At 47.0% G+C, this 22,300-nt stretch overlaps 2 long non-coding RNA genes across 2 annotated transcripts in view; one reads left to right on the top strand and one right to left on the bottom strand.

Annotated features, from left to right (window-relative positions):
* LOC308056149 overlaps positions 1-22,300 on the top strand; it is a 301,816-nt gene that overhangs the window by 274,711 nt on the left and 4,805 nt on the right. The window lies entirely within an intron of this gene.
* LOC308056106 lies at positions 5,924-6,451 on the bottom strand. The gene is made up of 2 exons (XR_013924709.1): positions 6,206-6,451; positions 5,924-6,164 (listed from the first exon to the last, which is right to left on the bottom strand). It is a non-coding gene; the product is annotated as an uncharacterized lncRNA (long non-coding RNA).

Here is a 22,300-nt window from a genome sequence, read left to right on the forward strand (position 1 = left end):
TGTCCCAGACAGGATCCGAGGGGCTGCGGCGGCTGCCCTGGGCAGAGGGACCAGCCACCACCTGTGCCTGCCCCGGCTCCTCCTGGGGCTGCTCCTGCTCTGCAGGGACAGGTGCAGGTGAGCGGTGGCCGAGACCCCTGTGGAGGGCGGCCTCTGACGTGCCAGCTTCCTCCTTGCCGGGGGAGCATGCAGGGCTGCTGGAGGAGGCCAGGCTGGAGCTGGGAGTCCCCTTGCGGGAGGTGGTGCGGCTGGAGCTGGAGGAGCTGGAGCTGGAGGTTCTGTAGCTGGATGGGCTGGAGCTGGTGGGGCTGGAGATTGGCACAGTGCCGCCATCCTCATCCGCCACAGCATGGGAGTGCAGCAGCCTCTGGGCCTGCTCGCTGCACCTCTCCACAATGCTATGGATGATGCCATGGACCAGCTGCGCTGTATGTCCCTGAAGGCAGTCCTGCACTCTCTGGAGCACGAGCTCCCGATCCAGACCACAGATGCAGAGGCAGTGCAGGATGATGCCCTCTGCTCTCTTTGCCAGCCACCACTGGGCCCCAAATATCTCTGCCAGCTCCTGGCGCAGCCAGGGCAGCACGGGATCCAGGATTTGCTCTTGCCTTTGGAAAAGTTCCGCCCAGACCTGGGGCAGGAGGCCACCCACAGCCTCTGTCCCCGCAGCTCCCTGCTCAGCTGGGGACGGCATCCCCTGCAGAGAAAGTGGAGGGGACGCCACGGGGCGAGGGGGGCTGTTTTCGGCCAGGCGTTCAGGAAGTCCACCTGCCTGGCTGCCGGCATCTTGTGACTCGTGGCGGGCTTGGATGACACACTCTAGGTAGTCGTCTTCTGCCCGCACAGAAAACTTGACAATCTTAATCAGTCTTCTGCAAAGGGGGCACGACGTGTTCCTCTTTCCCCAGCGCACGATGCAGCCCAGGCAGAACCGGTGGTTACAGGGCATCGCGTAAGCGACCTCCTTTTCAGCCTCCTGGCAGATGGGGCAGCTCCACTCTGTCTCCTTGGCCATGTCTGCTTGTTGCAGCAGGCTGGGGAGACCCGGGGGTGAGGAGCTGCTCCCCCTCACTGGTGTCACACGCTGCAAAATGGAGAGTCCACGCTCAGCCGCTGCCTCGGGGAAGGGAGGGGAGAAAGAAATGGCCAGGACCCTAAAGGAGGACACCCTCCCGTCTCCCCGAGTCCCGAAGTCCTGTCACCTGCCCCAGGGCCACCCTGTGGGACGGTTCCCCGCACGGCTCACCTGCGCTGCTGCAAGCACAGCCCGCGGTGCCCGGCTGCCTGATCCAGGCAGGGCCGGGGAAACACAGGCGATGGCTCTGGGATGGACACCGAGAGCTGCCGGCGGCAACCCCCGAAGCACCACCCAGCACCAGGAGAAGCCTCAGGCCTCGCAGGCACGCTCGGCAGGAGGCCAGGCACGAGCCAGACTGGCCCAGGCTCTGACGGTGCCCGAAGATAAAGCGGTGAGGGATGTGAGGTCACAGCCCATGGCTGGCTGATGTCACAATGGGTGACGCTGGCTGACGTCAGCTTCCAGTACACGGTGATGTCACAGCGGGCCTTCTGCCCCCACAGGCACACAGCATCAGGAGAGAAAATACCATTTTTTATTTCCATCTTCTACCTTCCTGTGTTGCTCCAGCTTGGACCCCTGTGACCTGCACCCCTGGCCGTGTGTCTCGTCCCCACTCGTGATGCCTCACACTGGTCTCCTGCGAGAGGGAGCCTGGTGGGACCAGTCAGCGTGGCCTGCCCACAGCTGGGTGACGCCTCCCGCAGCTGGCTGCCTTTCCCTGTGCAGTGCCAGGATCTGCAGGGGGGAGCTGGGCGCTCGGTGGGCAGCCCCGGGCCAAAGTCTCCCAGCCTGCTGGGTTGTGCCCCCACCCACAGGGAGAAGCCTAAAGGGGCACTTTGCTCCAGCCCCATCCACTCCCGCTGGCACTCGCCCACAGTGCCGGGTCCCTCTCTGCTTCCCACGTTTGCCACCCTCCTGGCAGCCCCCCCCAGGCAGGTGCCACCCACGGTGGGGCACAGGAATCAGGGACAGGCACCAGAAGAGGGAGAAAGAAGCACAGAGGGCCTGTGTCAGGGAAACAGGAATTTATATCCTTGCCCTTGAACATGGAGGTGCTGGGGTGCATGGTGAACATGGACGGGAGGGTTTAAGCTGCAGGAGGAGGGTGTCCCTACCTCTCCATTTGTTACCATCTTCTCAGGAGTACCTCCCAGGGAGGAATCCCTGGGCACATCACAGGAGCCTGAACAAGCCCGCTGTCTTCAGCCTTTGACACCTAATCTCAGTCAGCGCTGACCGAGCAGGTAGTTTAGTTTGTATTCAGTAGAAACTGGAACTTTTGCAGTAATGTCCCTGCTGCTTTGGTGAACAAGGCTGGTACCTCTGGTTCTAAGGTAGCCAGTTAGTAAAAGTGCCCTCCTAGGTCTGTTGTTTGCAAGTGGAGAGGGATGTTATTGATTTGTTAATAAGTTAAGATTGATTGACTTTATTTGATTGATTAATTGATTTTATAAAATCATTTTATAGACTAGAAAAATAGAAGGATAAGAAATATTTTTAATGAAACTTATAGTTGCACAGTAAAAGCTGCTATGAGATCTTCTGTGCGTCCTGTACCAAGGCTAGAAGAAGGGGCTGGAACCATTGTTAAAACTTAGGTAATAACTTTGGGGTTTGAAAGGTTTCTTTGTATCTGACCAGTCTTCTGTATGTAGAAGTGTATTGAAATGTCAGAATATGAGATTAATGGAAACTGGGGAGAGTCGACTGGAACAGCTTCTAGTTACCTGCCAAGAAATCGTGAACTTTAGTAAAAGGTAATTCCGGCAGGGGGAGATCGCGACCACCGACTCATATACCACCTACCCAAATCGTACCCCAGACCCATTTCTAGACCTTTCTAAGCTCTACTGCGCAGAATCGGATATGGGAGAAGAATATGTTAATGATTTACGGGAAATATCATGGTTATGCATGAATACTTAATGAATATGTATGAATAAGTTCTATATATGGTGTCTGATTTTGAGACCTGGCGTGCGTTGATCGTGAGAGGACTCGCTCACGCACCCGGCCGTCAATAAAGAAGTGTCTGCTTATCTACATCACATTGGTGTCAATAAGTTCTTCATTCCGAGATTTCGGTAACAGTTTTGGTGACCCATATGGGACCTCGCTGAAGGAGACCGGAGGAGTCGGGGACCTGATCGGTTCCAGCCGGCACCAAGGATTTCTCGGGGATACCCATCGATCCCCGATCCGTAAGGCTCTTTGCGACGTTCCCTGGATTTTTGGTAAGACACTTCTTTTTCTAATTGTATTAAGTGGGTTGGAGTCCCACTAAAGTAAGTAAGTAAGTGCAGTAGAGGAAGTGGGTAGGAGTCCCACTATAATAAGTGTATGGTAAGGAGTGGGATGGAGTCCCACCAGTGGGTTGGAGTCCCACTGAGTAAGTCTACCTGTCAGACACGGTGAAAGAGCTGCGCAGGGTAGGACTAGGAGTCTGCTCGTAAGACATAAGCGAAAGCTATTGCAGGGTTGGACTAAAAGGATCCTTGTGGAAGTGGAAGCCTAGGCGTCTGCCCGTAAGACATAAGCGAAAGCTATTGCAGGGTTGGACAAAAGTGTAGACAAGAGAAACTATATACTATAGTGTTCTCTAAGGTAGTGCCTCTAACAAGAAGTTAGAAGAAGATTTTGGGGTTTTTTTGTTGTTTTGTGAGTTTGTGTATTAAGAAGAAAATTAAGAGGTATAATATTGTGTTATATGTTTGTTTAAAGTAACTGTGGGAAAGTGTGAGTGTGGCTGTAAGGGTGAGACGTGTAATTGAGAACGAAAGCGAGTGTGGAGTGTGGATCCGCGGATCGGAGTGACAGAGTTGAATAATTGTGTATTGTACTGTGAGTGATTACACCATGGCAACTAAGTTAACTAGGTTGTTTAAAAGTAGAAGCTTGGGTAATCTTGTGTTAAATGATAAAATCCCCAAAAATTCTCCATTGGGATGTTTCTTGGCACATTGGGGGGATTTGTATGAGGATTTGACAAAGAGCCAGATGATTGAGTATTGTAATAAATGGTGGCCTTTGTATATATTGGATGATCAGGAAAAGTGGCCCACGAATGGGACACTGAATTATAACACTCTTCTGCAGTTAATGCTGTCCATCTCCTCCCACAGGCAATCCTGCTGCAACTACAGCACAGCAGATGCCGAGGGCAGAGCGGGCGGGAGGCAAGCCGGTTTCATCACACATCCGATGCCCTCAGCCTGCATCCAGCCTCTCCCTCTGCCCAGCTACCGACACCTCTGCTCTGCAGTTTGTCCAACTGCCTGACCCCTTCAGGCCTGACCAAATGTTAAGGCATTTTATTCAGGGCACTGTCCAAATGCCTCTTGGACACTGACAGGCTTGGGGCATCGACCACCCCTCTGGGAAGCCCGTTGCGGAGTTTGACCACCCTGCTGGCAGAGAAATGCCTCCTAAGGTCAAGTGTGAACCTCTGCTGGCACAGCTCTGAGCCATTCCCCCCAGCACAAGGGGCAACGAGCACAAACTGAAACACAGGGAGTTTCATCTGAATGTGAGGGAAAAGTCTTTGCTTTGAGGGTGACAGAGCCCTGGTGCAGGCTTCCCAGAGGGCTGACTGGGTCTCCTTCTCTGGAGACATTCAGAACCTGCCTGGATGACGCTCTTAGCTACAGGGTTTAGCTTCAAGGTAGTCCTGCAAGGAGCAGGGAGTGGGACTCCACGATCCTTACGGCTCCCTTCCACCTTGAGATTTTCTGTCATCCTGCGATCAGGCACAGTCAACATGGCTTTGCAAAGGGAAGGTCTCGCCTAACTCATCAGGTGTCCCTCCAATATAAGGTCGCCCCCCTAGTGGATGAAGGGAGGGCGGTGGGTGTAGTTCCTCTGGACCGCAGAATGTCATTGTGCAGCGATGCAGCGAGGTGGCCCAAAGGCTGCTGCAGTCCCATACCGTGGGGGATGAGGACGCCAGTGCTGTGGCCAGCTCCAGCCCCACCAGGTCCTCCACAAAAAGCTCCTCCACTTCCAGCTCAAGCCACCTGCCAGGAGTGGACTCCCAACTCCAGCGTGGCCTCCTCCAGCAGCCCTGCACGCTCCCCTGAGGAGGAGGAAGCCGGCACGTCGGAGGCCACCCTCCATGCGGGCCCCAGCCATGCCCTATCTGTGCCCGTCCCTGCAGAGCAGGAGCAGCCCCAGGAGGAGCCGGGGCAGGCACAGGTGGTGGCTGCTCCTTCTCCCCGGGGCAGCCGCCACAGGCCTTCCTCTGCTCCCGACCGCGACAGGGACCACTCGCCTGGGGTGGCCCAGCACCCCTCATAGAGCAGGGTCGCCAGCCCCCAGGACCCTCCCCAGCCCTGCAAGAGACCATGGCCACAGTGGCACTAACGGGGCTCCAGACCCTCCTGATTCAAGGAACAGGAAACAAATGTGTTTCCCTGGCACAGCCTCCGTGTGCTCATTTCTCCCCTTTCTGCTGGTGCCTTTTCCCTTTCACCCCTCGCCCCACACCCCACCGTGGGCGTACCCGGGGGTCTCAGCTGGCATCCCCGGGCGACCCCACACAGGCCCAGTGCTGCGGGGCCACCCCGAACTCTGCCTCGCCACAAGGAGCATCCCGGAGCCCTGGACCCAGCTGTGGAGTGTTGCCGTGGGGACAGACGGAGGGGGCCCCGCAGCCCTGGACCCAGCTGTGGAGTGTTGCCGTGGGGACAGACGGAGGGGGCCCCGCAGCCCAGGGGTGCGTGAGCGGCCTGTCAGGGGCCTCCTCCCCGAGCGGGGCACCGCCGGCTGCATGCCTACGGCCACAGCACTCCCAGCGCTTGAAGGGGGGTGCGGGAGCGAACTGTTATAATTTGAGACCACAACGGATCATAATCCAATTAAAATTTTATTAATTATAGCAAGTAGAATATGAGCAAAACCAGCGCTGGATGGCAGGGGAGTCTGCGCTCCACCAACTGCCGTTCTGAGCAGTTCAAACAGTCCCTTTTTATACATCTTTACCCGTGTTCATGAAGTAGTGGAGGTATTGACCCTTCACTCATATATCCTTATGTGGGGTTGTCTGTCTTGTTTCTGTCGGTTCCTGGACATCTGGCGGTTATCTTATCTTTCACAAGAGGCATCCTGGACATCTGGCGGTTATCTTACCTTTCACAAGCGATGTCTGGTAGCTGTTTGCATAAGCGTTTTCATATCTTTTGTTGCCTAAACTTTACATTGAGCTCAACATAAATCTTAATAAACAATACCCTAGTCCATAGTTTCTCACAATCCCCCCTTTTTCTTTTTATCCTATTATTGTTTATTAGACGCTACTTTCATTCTCAGCACTGCAAGCAAACCTTTTTCCACAATCCCAACATTTATCATAACACTCACAAGGTAATACGTCACAATTACAATAGGCATAGTTGGGTAATACATATAATAACATACAAAACCAAAACTTAAAAATAACACTTTTTTTCTTAACACATTCCCTTTTTTTTTTACATGCGTCACTATCATGGCTAGACTATAGGGATTTCGCATGCGCGGTCTTTCCAGATTTTTCCAACACATTCTGTGGGGCTTTAAAATCGCGCATGCGCATGTTCAAAGGTATACACGGACCATTCGCGTGATAAACAATGGCTACTGCGTGCCCAGATGAAGTCCCAAACCCATTTCCCGAGCTTACCACTCCGGTAAGTCTGTTAATGGTAACATTTATGGCACTATGGCCAAATGACAGGTCCCTGTTTTCAATGTAAGGTTTTCTTACCACCAGACCACCACGTCACCTGCCAGGGAAGAAGGGTCTAGAGTGGACATTTCGCCCTCTGAACACTCTGTAAGGTGAGTGTTCTCAAAACGTTTAACCTATATGGTTCATTAGAAAGAAGATAATTTTTTTTTTTTTTTTTTCCTGTTGCTGTTTAGGCAGAGGGTGCATTTTTCTGTTGTCTCACGTCAAGAACTTATGGCGGAGGTGAAAAAGTATAAAAGGCGTTACCATATCCTCGTCTTTGCGTTCCTGGCGCTTGTTTTTGTTGCTATTCTATTTTTTTTTTTTTACTCAGCTTACATTGTTATCTGAATTGTTAAAAGTCAATTGTTTCCAAATTCTTGTTGGCTATTAAAATGTTAATAAATTGTCATGCTCCTCGCATTTGTTTAACGCCATCGGGTAAAACCATTAAAACGTGTTGAATTAATCTTATAAAACATGGAACAGCACATGGCAAAAACAATAAGGTGGCTAATCCACATAACAAATAAAATAGGATTCGTTTTACCCAGGGGCTCCTGAGAAGCCAGGAAAACAAGTCAATATTCGTCTTTCCAAGTTCGGACGGGAACATGGGCTAACTTCCCTATCTCTGATGTGATTTGTTTAACTACCTCACCATTGTCATCAATTTTCAAACAGCAATTGGAAACATTTACTTTACCACAAACACCTCTTTCTTCGGCTAGCAGGTAATCGAGAATCATCCTGTGTTGATAAATTGCATTTCACGTCAAAAGCTTTAGCTGTTTGATTAGTAATAATTTCCAAGACAGCCTGTAGACAAATGATATGATTCAGATTGTAGATAGTTTCTCGAGCACCGTTAATAAGTTCATTAGGATTCCAAGTTGCAGGTTTATAATACTGTATGATACGTTGGGGTGTCCATTCATTTAATAAATATTGGTAACCCCCCCAATTCTTGGGAGTCTGGAAAAATCAACTTGCCACTGTTGCCCTGGCTAATTTTCAAACACATTTCACATCGCTGAGTCACCTGTTTTATTACAGTATACAAGTTCTGCCCTATCAATTTCTGGTTTAGACTTTTATATGAATTATCAGCTCCCCAATGCATCTTATTATGTTCTATTACGGCTGTGGTCCATATTAAATTGGATGGTACCACTATACGACCATCCCTCAAATAAGTCCACTTATTTACTTTATCATTCATGTCCTGAATGACCTTTAAGTTTTCTTTAGAATAATTTGGCTCCTGATCTGTACTTACAGTTTGGATTTTACCATCTGGTATTAAGGATAATTCCTCCTTTCCTACCTCCTCTGCTACTTGTATGGCTTCATGGTCGGCCAGGCGGTTTCCAATTTCCAAATCAGTGCCTCAATGAGCCATCTTATGTTCTTCCTTCCTGGACGACCCTCTTATAACAGAGGGGGCCATTCCTCACATCAAGGTCTGGCATGGCATATGTCCCCACCGCTCAACGCCTACTGGGTTGCAGCCAGCAGCAGAGCTCAAGATCCTTCTTGGTGGCAAACACAGAGGCCAACCCAGTCTTGTCCTTGACTGTGGTAGGAGGCACTTGACCAACCTTATTCCTTGTACTTTGTTGTCAATGCAGAGTTTCATCTGCACATCCCATAACAAGTCACAGTCATGGTAAAACACAGATTTACATTAGTAGAACTACTACAGAGTGTATTTTATTTTAGTTTTTATGCAATATTCCCCACAGCCTTGCTGACCAAGGGATATTGTTTTACCTGAACTAGGCAGGCCTCCTGTTTATCATTTCTACTGTAACAGGGAAAGCATTTTTCCCTTTACTTGGAATTTACTTTCAGATATACCTGGTTAAAGATTTCTTTTACTTCAGGGAGGTCCTCTCTTCCATTTTTCTGTTGAATTAAAGATAAGCTCAACATTTTAGTTAATTGATCATTTTTAACTTTTGGTTTCATTTCCCCTTCTTTAAACGTCTAGATGTTCTAATAAATCTCTTCCCAACAAAGATTTTGGTGAATTTGGCATTCTTATTTGTTTTCTTAGTTTGTACTTTAAAGGTTTCAGGGTATTTTCCTGGCGGCCAGCAGCTCCCACAACTGTAACAAATTCTTTTCGCTGAAGTTTAACACCAAATAAGTTGGTTTTGTATTCACCAACTTTTCTACATCACGATTACCTTAGTAAAAATCAACTCGAACCTTTATCCAGTCCTATTCACAACTAACTTTCAAACATCTAAATTTCCCCATCAGAGATTCACCTTTACTCTCCTCAGACCCGCTGCCTGCCCTAGAGGGGCCGTTACCGGTCCTATTGTGCTGCAAATGCTGCAGCAATCGGGGTGACATTGTCAGGTCCTTCTGCTCAATTGTCAGCAACAGCAACCCCCTCCTCCCCACCATCAGAAGGATTCGGGGCAGGAGATGCTGTTCCTGCTCTGCTCCTTTTTTTTTTTTTTCCCTCCTATCCTTTTCTAGAGCCATAATCAAAGATCAGGTGGTGTTAATCCCACACTCCTTCTGTCACACAAACATATCAGCACACATTACTTCATCCCATTCTCCTTCTCTCCGTACTGCAGCAAAGTATTATAATTTATAGTTCCATTACAAGGCAACTTTTCCCCACCTTCCAGCTTATAAAGTGGCCACCATTGATTACAGTACTTTATCAATGTTTTCTTATTCACATTTCCACCAGCAGACCCTCCAATATCCCTCCAGTGACTCAAAACACACCCTAGCGGATTTTTCTTTAAAATCTCACCACTCTGCTTTCCTCCCATTTTTCCCAGCTTACACTCACAGAACACACTTATCACTTACAGAATTACTACTTACAAAATGCAACACACAGGTATCTTTCTACAGCAACACCAAGAGCTCACTATTATTATCAAAAATATAGCCAAAATCACAGTAACAATTATCAAAGTCAAATTCCACATTCCATAAATCCGGTAACCAAAATAAGCAACACTGCAGCAAATAAGCTTGAAACAATGAATATTCCATTAACGCCTATACATATTCATTACCTGAACCCGCCTACCCTCGCTCCGTATGCTAATTAGCTTATCAGTCTTTCACGCTTGCGCAGATTCTTCCAAAAATTGTGGGCCGGGGTCTTTAGAATGTGGGCAGTGGTCTATGGGAGGAAGGCTGTAGGTCTTCCTCATGGTGTACTTTTCACCTTTTGCTCATTTGCAATGTTCTTATCAGTCTAAGGTAATTTATGCCCTTGCTGGCCATCTGCTTTTCTTGCTTAATTATTTCTTTTACCCTTATCTGTCCTCTCCTGCTGAAGTGTTCCGCTAAAGTTTTTCCCATGATTTTGCCACAAACTGAGTTTTGAGGAGCGCTTGCCCTAAAGGGTTGTCTGGATTTACCCCAGAGTACAGCTGAAGGGCTTTCCTCAGTCGTTCCAGCCACTCAGTGGGGCTCTCATCTTTTTTTGCATTTCATTACATGCTTTATTGATATTCTGGCCACGGGGTACTGCTTCTCTAATCCCCTGAATTACTATAGTTCTCAGGTCCTGCATATGAGTTCTGTGCACCGGATCCTGATTATCCCAATTAGGTCTTTGGAGTGGCCATTTAATATCTGCTTGGGGTCCCTGGGTTTCCTCGGTAGTAAATAATTGACAAAGGATAGATTGCATCTTATCCCAAGTATAAAGGTTTGGTCCCAGAAATTGATCTAATCTTTCTGCCACTCCGAGTGGGTCCTCAATTAAGTTTCCCATCTCGGTCCTTTTAAAATCTCGTAGGTCAGCCGAATTTAGAGGCACAGAAATATATCCGATCACAGGTTGAGGTCCCCCCATGGGCATTTCTCTTAGGGGGTATATTTGAGCTGCCCCTTTTTGACTTCTAGTTACGCGTCTAGGAAGAGGGGGAGACCCTTGTTCCGACTCTGGTGGGGGAGTGGGTGCTCTGGGGACCTCTGCAGGAGCAGGAGGAGGAATGTAAGGAGGGGGGGTTAGAAGGGTTTCGTCTTAACTCTCCCTTCTTTTTCTTTTGTTTAGTTTTTTATTTCATTCAGCGGGTAAAGTCTAGCTCCCGTTTTTTTAGCCACACCTCCGCATATTGACTCTCCTCCAGGTTAAGGGGTTGTTTTTTTTTATTAACCCAGAGGTTTAATTGCTGTCTTACCCAATCTTCTTCTGACCCATAGACTGGCCAAAAGACATTTTTAGAAATCCTCTTCCCTCCCCATATCTTAGTACAATATTCTATCATTTTCTGCTTATCTTTCCCTAGGGTTCCAGGGAAATATCTCCAATTGTCCAAGATATATGCCAGAGGGGTATTCTTAGGTACAGTGGGTACCCTTCCCATGGGATTCGAAGGCTTGCTGCCCTTCACCCCCATCTTCTGGAATATCCACAAACATACACTCACTCGCTCCCCTTGTTCCTGGCCCAGTCCCTCGCGGGAGATGGGAAACGCAGTACTTAAGAGTCCACACTCGCTTGGTTCAGTATATCGAACCTCTCATTCGTTATATTCCAGGAAACCCAATCCCGCCCGAACGGCAAACCTTGTGAACAAATTTGCAATATACTTACGCGTCCTGCGTCTTCGTCCGGACTCTCGTGCACAGAATTTTTATGGGATTTTACCGGTTTCTCCTTTGCTCATTATTCTAGAATTTAGGTTCGTCTGTAAGGTTGGAGTAAGCTGTTGGTCGCGGGGCCGCGAAATGTCGCGGGGCGCCTCCCCGGAGGACGGAAGCCCACTGTTCCTTATCCGAGTCACGGCACCAGAAATTGTTATAAATTGAGACCACAATGGATCATAATCCAATTAAAATTTTATTAATTATAGCAAGTAGAATATGAGCAAAACCAGCGCTGGACGGCAGGGGAGAATGCGCTCCGCCAACTGCCGTTCTGAGCAGTTCAAACAGTCCCTTTTTATACATCTTTACCTCCGTGTTCATGAAGTAGTGGAGGTATTGACCCTTCACTCATATATCCTTATGTGGGGTTGTCTGTCTTGTTTCTGTCGTTCCTGGACATCTGGCGGTTATCTTATCTTTCACAAGCGGTGTCTGGTAGCTGTTTGCATAAGCGTTTTCATATCTTTTGTTGCCTAAACTTTACATTGAGCTTAACATAAATCTTAATAAACAATACCCTAGTCCATAGTTTCTCACAGAACGGAGGCCGCAGGGGGGGCGGCGGCGGCGGCAGGGGGGCGCAGCCCCCGGCTCCGCGTCCCGGGCGAGCGGGGAGCCGGCCCCGGCCCCGCGGGGCGGCAGGGACCTGCCGGGCCGCCCGCCCTCCGCGCCGGCGCTCCTCGACATGCCTGGCGCCGGGCCCACCCCGCTCGGCCGCCGCTCCTTCACCCGGCGGGGGGAGGCCGGCGCCGGGCGGAGGAACGGGGCGCTGCCGCCGCAGAGCCGGCCCGGCCCGAGAGCAGCCCGCGCTCCGCTGCGCGCCCGGCCCCGCTCGCCGCTCGGCCGCCCTCGGCACGGGCACCTGCGCCGCCCCGCCCAGGCGGCCTCGCCCGCGGCTGCCGAGCGGCTTTCGCCCGCGGCGGCGGGACCTTCCGGCCGGCGAGCCCCGGCGGGGCGGGCGGGCCTGCCCGAGCCGGGCGCGGCGAGCCGGCGGGCGGGGCCGGCCGCGGTCCCGGCCGCTGCTGCGGGTCGGCGGCGGAGCGGCGCCGGGGAGCGCAGTGCCTCGTGGCCGCGGGCGGCGTGGAGCCGTCCCGGGCACGGCGAGACCCCGCGGGGCGGAGCGGGCGGCTCAGGCGAGCCCACCCGCCGGCCCCGTGCCGTCCGTGCCGCCGGGGCGAGTCTGCGGCCCCCAGCGCAGGCGGTGCGAGGGGAGAGCGGCACCGGCGTGGCTGCCGCAGGGCGGGGCGGGGGGCGTCTGCCCGACGCTGCCCTTCCCGACACGGGAGGGGGGCGGTGGCAAAAAAAGGAGCCCGCACAAGTCTCTTGTGCAGCCTGTGTCCCCTTGGCACAGGCACATCTTGTTAGTGTCTTCTAGGCTGTAAAAAGATAGCTTATTTTTTGTGTATTTTAGGTTCACATCAGCTGGCCGTGGCAGAGTACACGCAGCGTTCATGCGGGAGGAGTTTTACTCGCAGCGTTTGCGTGGGATGTCACTTTCTTTACTCGCTGCTCCCAGAAGGTTCACACTTCCAAACAGCCGTTTTTGGGAAAGTATGGCTTCGCCTAACACCTTCTAATGCTGACAGCTTAGCAAACGTGGGCACTGGACATGTGCTGTGCAAATGCAAAGGAAATAAAAACGTCTTCAAAAGAAAGAGTGGCATTACCTGTCTACAGTCTCTTTCTAACTCTGTTAGCCTTCATTTCTTGTTGCCTCCTTTCCTAAACATGGCTAGCTCTTACGGCTCAGAACAGGCAGGGCATGGCTTGTGACCTAGTCTTCAGCTCAGGTCTGATCAGGCAAAGTTAAGGGGAAGCTGAGGAAACTTGATGCTGACTTGGCCTGCTAGCCCACCGCTCCCGTGACCAGAAGTCATTCTCCAATGAGCAGTCTATCAAGAAAAGCAACAAGCCAATTAGGACAAAGAACTTTTTTTTTTTCTTTTGACATTCTCTGTTTATTACATTGCTACTGATTATGTTCTAAATTGAAACAAACAAACAAACAAAAAAGTAAGAACTCTAATGAACAGAAACGATTCTACAAACGGGGACACTAAGAGAAAATTTGTTTATTAGGAAGGCAACCCAGTCACCTAAACTAGCATGCTACATTCCACTTTTGCACCTTAAGCCAAAGCTAGGGTGCTGACTCTTCTTTCAATAGTAAACACTTGTTCCAAAAGAGAAGCTGGCATTCTTGCTTACTCATTCTAGCTCTGCTCTGTGTACCACTTGCCTTGCTTATAAACGTCTTCTTGATAAATAAAGCACAAGTGCAAACATATAGAAATCATATTTCAGTTACATTGTGTTCAATTATGAATTTCGTATCTCTTTGCATGACCGGTATAATGTCCTCACTGAAGTAAGTAAAAGGGGGCAAAGAAAACCTTTCATTTAGGTTGTTGTTCCCGCAACCTACTATTTCCACAATGATCTGAGCTACAGGGCTGTCGCGTGCCGGTCCGAGACCGGAGCGTGGTTCGGTTTGTATTCTCGGGAACAGCACGAAGACTCAAAACGGAGTCAAGAGCCAAGGAGCTTCATTTGCCCAACAAGAAATGTGTGGATGCAAAGGGAGGGAGAGCCAGAGATAAAGAGAGAAAGGAAAGAAGGGAAGAGTTCACAGCAACAGCTATCACCCTGGAGCTGCGGTGTCCCGACAGCCCGATTCGTTTCCAGATTCGGTGAGGGAACGTTCTGATGTTGGTTGGTTCTCTTCTTTTAGAAGGTTGTTACAAGCTGTTCTGCTTAACCACACCTTCCACCTGACAATGGTGTACGTGCCTAACACCATCAGGTGGTGCTCAGAGGCCCCCAGGCACCTTGTTCCCCCTGACCCCAGGGCTGGGCACATGCACAGGGGTTTGGTTGAGTTTTGCAGGATCAGCCTCCCCCATTGCTCCATGGTGTCAGTTGGTTTGCTCCTTTAACAATGCAGACATAAATCTCTGCTGTGGCAGTGGTGTTACCTTCCTGCCTTAACAACGTATAGATAAATAAATCATTTGCTGTGGTGATGGCGTGAGTTTCCTGCCATAGCAATGCTGATGTGGCGATGGTGGGTCTCACGGACCCAGTCTCTTACATTATTATTTTTCAAGGGCTCTTCTTTTCTGAGCTCTGATAACCGTGATATCAGCAGGGGTTACCAGCAGCTTATTATTACCTTCTCCAACTGTTATATTTTTCAGTGGCTTTGAGAAGAATTTCACTTCTTTCACAATGAAATTATGTCAGGCAAAGACTACCGCCACTATGAATATTCTCTCATGTACAATGTAAATAAACACCTTTCTCCCTGGCGTAAGCTCTTTTCATGAAGGTGCGCAGTACCATGTGATGAGTGCTGTACTAGCGTTGAGACAATGGGAAAACAGATGGCCATTAGAAGAATTTCTTCAGTTTGAGAAAAAGTGCACAAAACGACTTTAAAAATGGATGATTGTTGATGCCAGTGATTTTATACTTCCTGACTATAAAGTACACTCAAGAAAAGAATCTGCAGGTTTAAGGTATAGGTAGAACTGATGAGGAAACTCCCTCGTTTAGTCAGGCCCTTGACAAAGCCCACTGTAGTCTTTGGAAATGCTCTCATTTACACTGTAGTTAATCAAATGGGCCAGGAATGCTATTGCTATCGCTGTGTCTTTTACAGGCACACGTTGCTCTGGATGGCTCAAGGGGACCAGTGTCTTAAGAAGTGTGAAGGGTGAGGCCTAGCAAGCTGCATGTAACCCTGTTCAAATGTTTTTCTGTTAAGCAGGATTTTAACAGAAAAAAATCTTTTTTATTAAAGTCTTTGTTTTCTCTTTAGTAAGTAAAGAGGCCAAAAGCCAGCCAGCACTGGTTTAAAGTCCTGCATGGTCCTTCCAACCTGAATTATTCTATAGTTCCACACCCAGAGGCTGTGTCGTGAGAAAACTCACACCAAACCCAGAGAGAAAATATGGCAAAACAGATGTGAGGGTACTCGGGGAACGTGATTAGATACCCTAATTCACCACTGTCTTAGCACATCTAGAGCGAAAACAATTGGTTACAAATCCAACACTGCCCATGAAAGATAGATTATTCTTCACTTTCTTCCTTCATCCAAGCTTGCTGTTTAAATGGAGGGAGATGTCCTCATAACTGAGAATTTTTGCCCTTCGGTACCTCCCTTTTCCACTCTAAATTGAAGATTATGCACCTCTACTTTTTACCGTAAATGAAAACAAAACTGCCTTTGTGAACTCACTGTCAGCAAAGTCTTCCCTCCTCCTGTCTCCCACATCCCATAAGCTGTCTGAACCATTCCCTTTCCGTCCAAAGGCGGTCTGAGAGGAATAAGGGTTTCAGGAATAGAGGAGAGGGTGCAAACTGAGCATACCACCATAGAAGACAGTGTTTCTTTCCTAAGGGTTGTTAAACTCTGGTTTTGCCAGCCTTCCTCTGGGATTATCCACATTCCATTCTTGCAGGTCTATCTTTGGATCTCTTTCAAAGGACCTATTTCCCCCCAGACGATTCCAGGGTATGTTAGCAGGAAGGAGTATTCCCAGTACAGGGACCCCCTTATCTGAGTGTTCTGGGAAGTGTGTACATACCCAACCACTGGCCCTATTGGCTGTCTGTATGGTTTTCTGGATCATCATCAAGTGTCTGCTTTGAGTCCGTGGGTTCTCCCGATTCTACTGAATTTAAGAGTTTATCATACCACATAACAGGCAAAATCCTATACAACTGTAACAAACACATGGCTAGAGAAGTATCTACAAAGAAATCGTGCTGGTGTTAAAGAGACAGTTCACAAACTCAACAGGCCCTCACTGCGCGCCCCCCCCCCCCCCCCCCCCCCCCCAATCCATTTCTATATAGGGTATTATTTCAGTCCAAGAGCAGTTCATATTATTTCAGTCCAAGAGCAGTTCATTAAAATCTGTGAACTTCTAGTTTCAGAGGAGCCACTGCTTCTGATCCCCACTTCACCTCAGAACTCCTCTTAGTCCTATTGGAATGGATCCAAGAACAAATTCCTTCAATACTTTTATTGCCGTATTAGTTATCAGTAATACCAAACATGGCCCTTTCCACTGCTCCTTCAAAGGCTCGTCCTTCCAAGTTTGAAGTTATACTTGATCTCTGGGTCGGAAAAGAGGCACCAGCACGTCCATTGGTACAGGTGTTCTCTGTTGAATGTACCTGTACAATGAGGAAAGAGTCTTTCCCAAAGACAATATATATTCAGTTAACACTTGATCACCAGAAACAGGTATTTGATCTTCCTTTCCTGTTAAATTTGCAGCATCAGGTCTTCCATATGATACGTCAACTGGGCTCACTTTTTCCCTAACTTTTCGTGTGATTCTGATTCTCGTTAAAGTGACAGGTAAAACATCTATCCATTTTAACTTAGCTCCTTGACATAGGTTAGCCAATTGTTTCTTTAAATATCTGCTCGTCCTTTCTACCTTCTCAGCGGACTGGCGTCTCCAAGGTGTACGTAAACCCCATTCTACTCCTAAAAGGGCAGGAATTGTCTGTATTACTTCTGCTGTGCAGTGTGGGCCTCTGCCTGATGAGATCCCACTTGCAACTCCAAATCTTGGAATAATCTCATCTAGTATATTTCTTTATTACTTCTTTAGCTCAGTTGCTCTGGCACGGGAAAGCTTCAGGCCATCCTGAAAAGGTATCTACCAATACCAAAAGTTATTTATATAATGATTGCACTTTGGTAATCCAGAGAAATCAATCTGTCAATATTCTCCTGGAGTATTCCCTTTCTTTACCTCTCCAGGTGGAGGTCTTAATTCCACTTCAGGATTATTTTGACAACCTATTACACGTGGGTTTACTATTTGATCAGCATAGCTTTGCATCTGTGGGCCTATCGCGTATCTCCTGACACTTGCCATCACAGCATCTGCTTCCATAGGAGTTCCATCACGTGCCTGCTGTACAGCAGCTTCCACTTTGTGGGAGCCGTAACCCAACGTGCTCCGGCAGATGTCACCCACCAGCCGCCTGAAGTCCTTACACGTTTTACACTCTGAGGTCTTTCATTCTCTTTTTCACTGTCTTGGGGCGCTTCAGTTCTCAGAAATCCTAGATCTGATTTCCACATAGGTTAATACTGATTCAGGTGGCTGTGACAATGCAGACAGTGCCAACAGTCCTGCCGCACCTCCCAGGATCCCCCAGCCCTCACACAGCCCGGCAAGACAGAGGTTGCTCTCAATAGACAGGAGCAGGCCCAAGCAGGAGCGTGGTCAAGCACAGGAGCGCCAAGCAGTAGGTCAGGTCCCACGTGGAGCTGCCTCACCAAGGTGAGGCCGAGCTGTGTGATGGTCACCTGTGCTGCTTCTGAATGGAAGAGAGACACAGAAAGTACCAAACTCTTTTTGCTTATGAATTGTTGGTCTGGACTCCTGGCAAATATGCGCGTCTCTCGGATATAGCCAAACGGTATTTATGCAAATTCCTACTTTTCTAATCAAAGCAAAAAGTCAGCTGATTTTCTTGTTGGAGTTGAAGAATGCCATCTAACCATGCCTATAAGATATGAATTTCATTTGACAAATACAAATCTGATGATCTGTCAAACTGCCAAAGAGATACCGGGCTTATGGCCGTATTCACTATTATCACAGAATCAAAAATGAACGTCTGCACTTCTTGAGGACTGGGTGCAGACAGATACTGATCTCTAAGTACATGAAAAGGTCATTGAATGCCTTAGCTAAAGAAGTGATTTCTGTTTCCCCCCACCCCCGACCCCCACCACCCCCGGAGCTATACAAGACAGGACAATGGCTCACCTTATTTCTCAGGGTAAGAATATACTTCTAAAATGTTGAAGACAGTTTTCTGAGAAAGAGCCTCCCCCGATCAGGATGAATTAACTGGTGTCTAAACCCAACACATTTTCAATGATGCAAACCCAAGGTTTCGAGAATGCAGCAAATGCCTAAGCACTGTCCTTACAAGCGTAGCCAAAGTGGGGGATCTTGAAAACGGTATGGAATCGATCTGTATCATCTTTTAAAATGGTGCAAGGGAATTATTGACAAAATATTTCCCAAAATCAGTATTTTGGCTCACTGAAAGTTTAAAGAGCTAACAACTCTTTGCCATACAATTACTTGACAATGATGGTTGTGAGGTCGATATAACAAGAGAACAAAACAGTCTTTTTCTGCCGAAGGTGCTAAAGCCAACTTAAAGTGGGGGTGGGGAGAAGTAAGGTTCAAGGACGAAGTAAAGGCTTTAGGTTTAAGTGATAGGTTTCAGTGGGTCTGGGGAAAGGTTATATTCATATATGTGTACCTGTACTTCTTCAAATACAGAGTTTTAGTTAATGCCAAAGGTAGCTCTTCTCCTTTATATTGCTTTAATGACATAATATGTTGTTCAGAAAGGTTAATTTAGGAAGTTTAGTACCCCTTTACAGCAGCTTCCTTTTACTGCTGTAATTAGCAGCTCCTTTCTTGTCTACTCGTTGTTTCTTGTTATTTTTCACTCAGACATGGTGTCCTTGTTTAGAACCTTTGTTAATGATCTTTTAATTTGAATAGTGACTGTTGATGGCCTTTACAATTGAGAATGCAGTGCATTCATTTGAAACCAATATTGACTCATTAAGCTCCTGTTCGGGAATGGCTTTCCACTGCCTCAATTCAGGAGCACTTTCAAGAGCTTCCTAAAGTGCTTTCCAAGGTACACAGGGATTGCCTGAAGAAGTACAAGAGCCATGTGATGTGGAAGGTACTTTGTACCACTAATTCCTCTGTTGTCTGCTTAACTCCTTAGAGGATCTGTACACACGTTGTAAGGACTGAAAGTGTCTCTGTGTTGGGTGGTGCGTACTGAACACGCACGTTAGGTGTTCTTGGGTTTGTGCAAATGTAATCTGCAGGAGGTTTTGCCATAAATCCACTGAAAGCAATTTTGTCTTTGCAAAATGTAGATCTCATCCAGATCTCAGAGAATGAACGGTGAGCTTCTTCACCAGCCTGCTGGTCCCAAGTAAGTACTGGACGTAGCTTTGAGGTTCCACTGTGGATGGATAGTCCAAGATGGTAAGCAGTAGCCATTCATTAATCTCTGCAGTCATCTATTCTGAGGCAAGTGCATTTAGAAAATGGGTGGCTATCATCCAAACGTATTTTTCAGCAATAAACTTCAGAAGAAGCAATCAGGAAGCAATCTGTTAACGAAGAATTTTATTGCTTGCAGAAGCAGATTTGTTGGCTATCTGGAAACGTTGGTAGACCCGCATGTGAAAGAGCTAGGTGGAACTTTTTGAAGTCCCTCAAATACTTGAATACGCTCACAAATGCTCAGATAAACAAAAAAATTGCAAGTAGTGCAGGTACAAGATAGACATGCATGGCTTCCTTCTTCTCCCCCCCACCCCACCCCTTTTTTTTTCCTTTTTTAAATTTCTGTGTGCTGTTGATGACTTTCTGAAAATAACATATCTCTTTTCCGGGGAACATAAACCTGGTGGCTGAATGGATTTGCACCTGCTTGTTGAAGTGGTTGAGCACTCTTAGCGCATGAGGAATGAAACCCGTGTCCTGGAGAGACAGCGCACAGGGGGAAAGATGTGCTTAAGCCAATGAGGTCTGTGGGGTGCTAGTGCCATAGCTGTGTGACCTCTTCACATTTTTTAATATAGGCATGCTAATAAAACATCAGGTGTGTTCCTTAGATATTACTACGTTTGCACCTGAAATGATCTCTGAAATACATCACTGGAATTTGAATTTTAATGTGTCTTGCTCACAGATCCAAGTAATGTGATTGTTCGATCTTTTCAGTCTCCAGTCTACATATATGCCTTTGAATTCTTTGAGTAATACAATTAGGGCATCATTTCAGAAACAGGAGGCAATGGCTGATGTCATAAGCTGACCGAATTTCAAAGTTTTTTTCTGCATTAATTGATCACTTCTCAAATGAGACTAGAGCTGTATCTATTAAGGTTTATATTTATATTAACATTTGTTAAGACAAGTTATGATTCGTCTGCCATTTAAAAGCTCTAGCCACAATCTAGCATAAATGCCTATGTAAGTTATTAAGCTTGCAGACCATTGTTTGTTCAGCTGCAGTAAGCCCTTTGGGTTGTAAAAAGTAGCATTCTATATTTCAAACCTTTCTATACTTACACAATACGATAAATAAAAGGAGTAAAAAGGATTTTCTAAGAACAACGTTCGATAAGCCATAAGATGAATGAACCTTTTTTGATAAAATATAATTTCTGGTATCTAAAGGAATGCATGAGCGTGAGTCAAAGTTGGTGTCTTGTTCTACATAAAACCCCAACAAACAAAACAAAACAAAACAGAACAGGGAAAACCGGTTCATTTAGGTTTTGCTTTTTCCAACGTTAAGGTGAAGTGTCTTTTTAAAATTCAAGCTAGAGCTAAAAACCCCCACATTACGTACAATATATTACATAAGGTTTTTGAACTGATCACATGAAATATTTCCTTTTTCTCTTCTCCTTAACAGTCTGCCCCTCACCTCCTTTCATTTTTTGTTTGACTTCAAGACAGATTTTTCCCCTAGTGCTTCTTGGTTTTGAACATTTTTGTCCTCCTGTTTTTCAAAACACATAATTCTACTGCAGACTGATTTTTCTTAACTTTTTAAGATGAAAATTTGTTTTAGATTGCCTTTTATTTAATTATCAAGAAAAAGAAATTAAAAGGAATATGAGCCTGTTGTTTGATAGGATAACATATTTTTTCTTTATTTAGAAGAATAAGTACATGTTAAATGATACTTAAGTGTCTTGAGAGAAGCCACAGCATGCTGTGAACAGTGGACATTCAAATCCCTGTTAACACAAAAAACTAGTTAATTCACTGAATAATAGAGAACAAATGGTAGAAAACTGAAGCAGTTTTCTTAAGAGGGGAAGAAGAATTTGTGAAGTGTTACGAATCCTACAGCAACATAAGAAAGGCCTGTTATGTAGATTAATAAAAAAATCTCTTCAATGGATCTCATCATAGGGTGAGGAAGTGTTTATTCTGGGTCAATACTCATTCACTCATAGAATGCTTGAGCAAACCTGGTAGGTGATTTCTTTCAGATGGTGGTGACAGACTTGTCTAATAGCCACTTCTAGGTTGTAAGCGTGGTTGTTGCCTGTTTTCGGGGTTGTTTGGACAAGATTAGAGCCTGTTGAAATATGCAGCTGCCCGAAGCAGGGATGATCCACAAGTGCCTGTCAATCCACACCTGATGGCAGTATTGAAGGAAAATGATGTGAAGAAACAAGATCAGTAGTCCACGGGTAAATATGTTTGCAGTTCTAAAGTCAGAAAGACGCAAACAACAAAAGCTGCAATGCTTTTTCTACTCTGGCTCTACAGCACATGAAGCTTGTATACAGAAGGCTTCTAAACTACACTGAATTTAGAAACCTCTGGAGCAACCTCTAGGGATTAGCAATTTCACCCTCAAACAACCGAACACCTTCAGACAAGAATCTTAGCTATTATTTTGACATTACTGATACTGTTCTACGCCACGGGTAGGTGGAAATGTCATCCTGAAAAAGAAAATCTGGCTGTTTATTGTGACCTTTACACTCTTTCCTCTATTTACAATCTATTTCTGTTAAATGAGAGAGGAATTCTTACACCGAATGATTTCAGTAACTATATAATCCTGTTATAAAATAAGAAGAAATCAGACCATTAGCTGGCTCCTGAGATGGTGAGATGGCTTAGCTCTCACAGCGTTGATCAAAATGGTGCATATTGACTGTTGTTTGTTAGCTGAAGCCTTTATAAATATTAGGAAAAACAAACAAGCAAGCCATCTGGAAACATGAATTTCAGAAAGTTGCCACAATGCTCAAGCTA

Source organism: Falco punctatus (assembly GCF_963210335.1).
Source record: "Falco punctatus genome assembly, chromosome: Z".
NCBI lineage: Eukaryota > Metazoa > Chordata > Aves > Falconiformes > Falconidae > Falco > Falco punctatus.